Source organism: Mus pahari, chromosome X, assembly GCF_900095145.1.
Source record: "Mus pahari chromosome X, PAHARI_EIJ_v1.1, whole genome shotgun sequence".
Lineage (NCBI taxonomy): Eukaryota > Metazoa > Chordata > Mammalia > Rodentia > Muridae > Mus > Mus pahari.
In genome coordinates, this window is record NC_034613.1 from 5041972 (window position 1) to 5048005 (window position 6034).

At 47.9% G+C, this 6034-nt stretch overlaps 1 non-coding gene across 1 annotated transcript; it reads left to right on the forward strand.

Annotated features, from left to right (window-relative positions):
• Positions 1-231: 231 nt before the first annotated feature.
• Positions 232-338, forward strand: LOC115063281. The gene has a single exon (XR_003843145.1). It is a non-coding gene; the product is annotated as a U6 spliceosomal RNA (small nuclear RNA).
• The last annotated feature ends 5696 nt before the right edge of the window (positions 339-6034 follow it).

Below are 6034 nucleotides of genomic sequence, written 5' to 3' on the forward strand. Positions count from 1 at the left end.
CCCTGTGTTAGTCACTTTTCTCATTATTATAACCAAATACCTGACTGGCACAGCTTCCATGAGGAAGATTTATTTTGGCTCGAAGTTTCCGAGGGATTAGTCCATGGTTGTGTAGTCCCATGCACTCAGGCAGAACATCACATCACTGATAGTACATGAGGGAACACGGGTGTTCACCTCATGGCAGACAGGAAGCAGGCAGAAATGAGGACCATAACAAGGGCCAAAGAAGTGTTCACTTTGACAGCAAATATACTAAAATTGGAACGATACAGAGAAGAATAACATGGTCCCTGTGCAAAGATGACATGCAAATCCATGAAGTGTTCCATATTTTAAGGAGGGACTGGGTGAGAGAGGGGAGAAGGAGGAAAAAGGGGAGGCAGGATCAGGTATGGGAAGAGACGTCTAGAAGAGAAGTCCAGAGGGCCAGGAGAATGAATAGAAATAAGTAGCAGTAGGGGTTGGGGAATGGACAGGGTGCAAGTGGGGGGTGGAACCACTAGAAAGTCCCAGATACCAGGGAAGCGAGAGGTAGCCAGGCCCCAATGGGGATGACATTAGCCCAAATACCCAACAGTAGGGAGATGAAACCTGAAGAGACCACCTCCAGTGGATAAACATGGCCTCCAGTAGATGGATGAGGCCTCCCACCCAGCTAAAAAATTTTAACCCAGAATTGCTCTTGTCTAAAGGAAATGCAGGGACAGAAATGGAGCAGAGACTGAAGGAAAGGCCATCCAGAAACTGCCCCACCTAGGGATCCATCCTACCTGCAGACACCAAACCCAGACACTATTGTTGATGCCAGGAAGTGCTTGCAGACGGGAGCCTGTTATGGCTGTCCTCTGCCAGTATCTGACTAAGACAGAAGATGCTCACAGTCAACCATCACACTAAACCTGGGGACCCCAATGGAAAAATTAGAGGAAGGACTGAAGGAGCTGAAGGGGATTTCGACCCCATAGGAAGGACAGCAATATTAACTAACTGGACCCCTCAGAGCTCCCAGGAAATAAACGATCAACCAAAGAGTATACATGGGCTGGTCCGTGGCTCCAGTTACATATGTAGCAGAGGATGGCCTCATCTGGCATGAATGGGAGGGGAAGCTCTTGGTCCCGTGGAGGCTTGATGCCCCAGAGAAGGGGGATGCTAGATAGGGGATCACCCTCTTAGAGGCAAAGGGGAGGGAGATGGGGTGGGGGGTTGGGAAGGGTAGACTGGGAAGGGTGATAACATTTGAAATGTGAACTGTAAACAAATTTTTTTTAAAAAGGGGGGGGGGGAACAGCGTAAGATATAGCCTCAAGGACGTGTCCTCCCTGACCAACTTCCTCCAAAAGCCTGGCCTCCTGCAATGTCATCTTATTACAAATCTATCAATGGGAATCCATTGTTCAGATCAGAACCCACGTGTCTCTAGCATCACCTTTTCAGACATACCCAGAGATATGCTTTAGCAATCACCGAGGTGTCTCTTGGGCCAATTGAACTGGCATGACTATCTAATTATGACCCTAGGACACTGGTTCTTAGGATCTGAATGAATTTTGGAGAGACACAAACATTTACAATATGATAATAGACAAGCCTTGGTATTCAAAGTTTCATCAGCATCACGACTGATTTCAGTCAATATAAGTGAAGATAGGAGTCATTTGGAACCATATTTGCCATAACTTAGCAAGTGCACCTTAGCAAAAGCCTTTCTTCACCTATATCATGACTGTAATGGCCTTGTTTCTTTCTCAGACCTTTGGCAGAAGCATTACCCTGTATTGGCTTAGTCCTTGAAAAATCAGGCATGTCTTTGTTGTCTATCCTATGACATACAATTCATTTTGAGGTTTATACCAAGAGAAATGAGTGCTGGCGTGCATAAGAGCCCTAAATTGGAAGAACTCAAATGTCCTTCATCAGGACAGATAAAGTAAGCCTGGTATAGCCGCCCAAGTGGGTATTCAACACTTAAAGCGAATAAATTACTACTACATACAACAACAAGGTGAGTGTCCTAGACAGTGTTGAGCAAAAGAAACTACACACACACACACACACACACACACACACACACACACGCACACACACGTACGCACACACACAAGAATATACAGCAAGCGTATGACCTATTACATGGAGTTCGCAAACAGACAAGTCAAGCCTGTGACTTCAGAAATCAGAAGAATTCAAGAGCATGGTGCCAGGCACCTGCCTTTCCAGTCTCTCTAGGAGTTTGGGGTGGAAGGAATACCTGAGTCTGAGGAAATATGGGGAAGAGGACAATGGTGACCCTGGTGCCAACAATGACGACAGAAAATTTTTGGAGAACAGCAACCGAGAGATGGCACAAGGAACTCCGGAGACAGTAGCTAGGAGGCCTGTGTCTTGGCCTAAGTGACCATGGTTGTACTCCTAGGTATAAAGGCATAATGTTGCTATGTGCCTTGTCTTCCTTGTCTCTGTGGGACAGAAGTAACAGTACAGCTATGTGTTTCCTGTCCAGCTGCTCTGTGCAGGCTGGCAGACTTGGGAAGGAGCTTGAGGAGTGAAGAAAGGAAGGAGAGGGGGTGGAGGAAAGGGAGATGAGGAGGGGGAGGGGGAGGAGGAGGGGGAGGGAGGGGCAGGAAAGACCTCACTGATTTCCTATCTGGCCTGGCCTGGCTCCTGCCTGTTCTATCTTGCACAAGGAGCAAGGGAAATCCCTCGTGCAAGCGTCCAGAAGGGCTCCCAGCCCCAGGTGGAGGATACGTGGGTTGGGCATGGTGATAGTCCAGCGGGAGTGGCAATGAGGGGGCTCCTCCTCTGTAGAAAATGCTTTGAAAATTCTTTGCTCCCCAGAGTCGCACAAGGAAACAAGCTGGTAATGAACAGCAGAAAACAACAATAATTAATATTGGGCGTAATCAAAATGGATTTCAAATCGTGCAGCTAATTTTGCCAGGAGACTTACTCCTGAGGCAAGCAGAGCTCTTTCCTTGTCAAGACTGCAGTGTAAACAAGGAAGCTGGGGCCAGGGCGAGCTTGTCACTTCTTGAGAGAAGGAGGAAGGGAGGTGGGAGGAGGGAGAAGGGAAAGGGAATGAAAGGAGAAGGGAGGAAGGAGAGGAGGGAAGGGAATAGAAGAGGAAGAGGAGGAGGAAGGGAAAGAAGGGTCGGAAGAGGAAATGTCCGAGACAGCAGAGACTGTAGTGGGGTGGAGGGAGGGCAGTAGCTTTACTGGTGAATAGGCTTGGTCTTGGTTTGACAACCCTGCCAGGAAGGGCAAGGACCCCTAGAGTTCAAAGACACCCCTCAGAGACTCTGCACTTCCAAAGTTCAGGGATCTTCCCACAACAAGCTCCTCCCACTCTTGACCCCTTAGCATATCTTCCCTAAGCCACACTGTCCCTTCTCCTGAGAGAGCCATGGGGGTGGGGGGTGGGGCGGGGCAGCAAGACTGCACAAGGATGGAAGGAAAATCCTTGTTAGAGAAGCAGGATTCTAGTTGGACCTAAAGGCTGCAGAAAGATTTTTGTCTTTCCAGTTCCCATCGCAAAGAAAGTCTCAGCCCCCCCCCCCCGAGCCCTAGCCCCCTTTTCCTCCCCTGCCTAACTCAAACAGGCTCAGTCCTCCAGCTACTATCATGGCATTTGAAAAATGACCATCCTTCCAGCTTCTTCTATGATGGAGTCCAAAGGGAGCCTGGGTCTCCTCTGTTAGCATTTGATGTAAAAGATGTCAGTGTGATACTAGCTCTGAGCTCTAGGGAGAAGGGGTCAGAGCTTGTATGGGAAGGTCAAGTCTATTAAGACCTAATCGAAGCCAGGGGCCTTGCCAACTTCAGCTGTAGCCATTGAGAAAAAATACTTCCCTTTCCACTGTCTTTCCCTGTGTGTTCCTAGTTCCGGGTCCTAATGTCCTTGGCTTCTCAAGGCTTCTCCAAGCCCATACCCAATCTTTCCAATAAGGTCCCAGGCTCCCAAACCAGTTAGCAATGTCATTTACCCTACCCACATTCCTTATGTCCTGCCTCTATCTGCTACAGGGAAGCTCGTACCTCATTGTCTATCTTTTTTTTTTTTTTAAGGTTTTCACTTATGTAAAACTTTATTGATACAAAATTTGAAATTAATCTTTTTTAAATAAGGGCTTTTTTCAATTTTTTATTAGAAATTTTCTTCATTTACATTTCAAATTCTATCCCTAAAGTCCCCTATACTTCATTCCTCCTTAGAATAGGGAACAAAATACCCATGGAAGGAGTTACAGAGACAAAGTTTGGAGCTAAGACGAAAGGATGGACTATCCACAGACTACTGCACCCGGGGATCCATCCCATAATTAGTCACCAAATGGAGACACTATTGCACATGCCAGCAAGATTCTGCTGAAGGGACCCTGATATAGCGGCCTCTTGTGAGGCTATGCCAGTGCCTGGCAAATACAGAAGTGGATGCTCACAGTCATCTATTGGATGGAACGCAAGGCCCCCAATGGAGGAGCTAGAGAAAGTACCCAAGGAGCTGAAGGGAGGGGATGCAACCCTGTAGGTGGAACAACAATATGAACTAACCAGTACCCCCTGAGCTCGTGTCTCTAGCTGCATATGTAGCAGAAGATGGCCTAGTTGGCCATCACTGGGAAGAGAGGCCCCTTGGTCTTTCAAACTTTATATGACCCAGCACAGGGGAAGGCCAGGGCCAAGAAGTGAGAGTGGGTGGGTAGGGGAGCAGGGCGGGGGGAGGGTATAGGGAACTTTCATCGTCTGTCTTGTTCTTTGACTGTGAGTTGGTTTGTGTCAGGCTCCGTGCCTTGACTCCCTAAGGCTGCCGGATAAGCGCTGGGTCCTTCTTTGGTTCTCATGACTTGAGTGGCTGCCTGTGTTGACAAATGGATTGCTCCCTTTTCAACTTCAGCAGTGTGGATTCTTCTCGCTAAAGGCTAAGCGCTCGCTGAGTTGCAAGTTTGAGAAAATGAGGCCACCGTGGGGCTATTTCTGAGGAAAAGAAGGGCCTGCGGTGCCAGCACCAGCACCATCCACCTCCCACAAGAATTGGGCACCATTATTTTTACATTGGGGAAAATTCCATCTCCTATTTCAAGAAAAACAGCTGAATCTGGCTTTACTGCCAGTGAATGTGTGCACTGTGTGGGGAATGAGAAGGTTTAACTCTTACAGATGGGACACAGTAAGGGACCAAGGGAGCTTCGATAACTTGGCAACATCCAACAGGGTTGAGCTGCTGCACTTAGCTGTGAGCTACCTGGAGGACGGTCCTTAGGGTGGCATGATGCTGAGCACACAGGTAGAGTATGGTGTGCAGAGGTAGTCCCCTCAGAAAGAAGCAAGCAGAGATGGGGTTCCTAACATCCTCATCTTTGGGTCTCATTACAGTGTGCCCTATCCTCTACCACAGATGTCCTTATAAGAAAGGGAAGTAAGGGACTAGGCATGGTAGCACAGAAACATCGGGAGGCTGAGGCATCTCCAGGCCAGCCTGGGCTGTGCTATAAAACCATGTTTCAAAACAAACTGTGTCAGAAAATCAAGAAGAAGAGGAAACAGGACACACATAGACAGGGAAGGCCGTGAGAGGACACGAAGAGGTCCGCCATCTGGCAGCTAAGGCAAAAGGCCTCTAACTAAGTGTAGTGCGCATGCCTGTAACGTCGGCACTCAGGAGGAGGCAGAGAGATCAGTTCAAGGGCAACCCCTGGGATACATACAGAGCTGTAGTCTAACCTGGGCTACATAAGACTGTCTCAAAAAAAAAAAAAAAAAAAAGGTCTGGACATGTAGCTCAATTGGTGGAGTCCTTGCCTAGGTTACACAAAGCACTGAGGTTGATCCCTTACACATCATAAACCGAGTTTGTCAATACACTCTTGTGATCTCAGCATTTAAGAGTTAGACACAGGAGAGTCAGAAAGTTAAGAGCATCCTCAACTACATAGAATTTAGGGCCAGCCTGGAATAGATGAGACTTCGCCCCCTCCCAAAGAAAACCTGCCACCACCAACAACAAAAAATGGTCCCTCGGGACTAAGTAAAA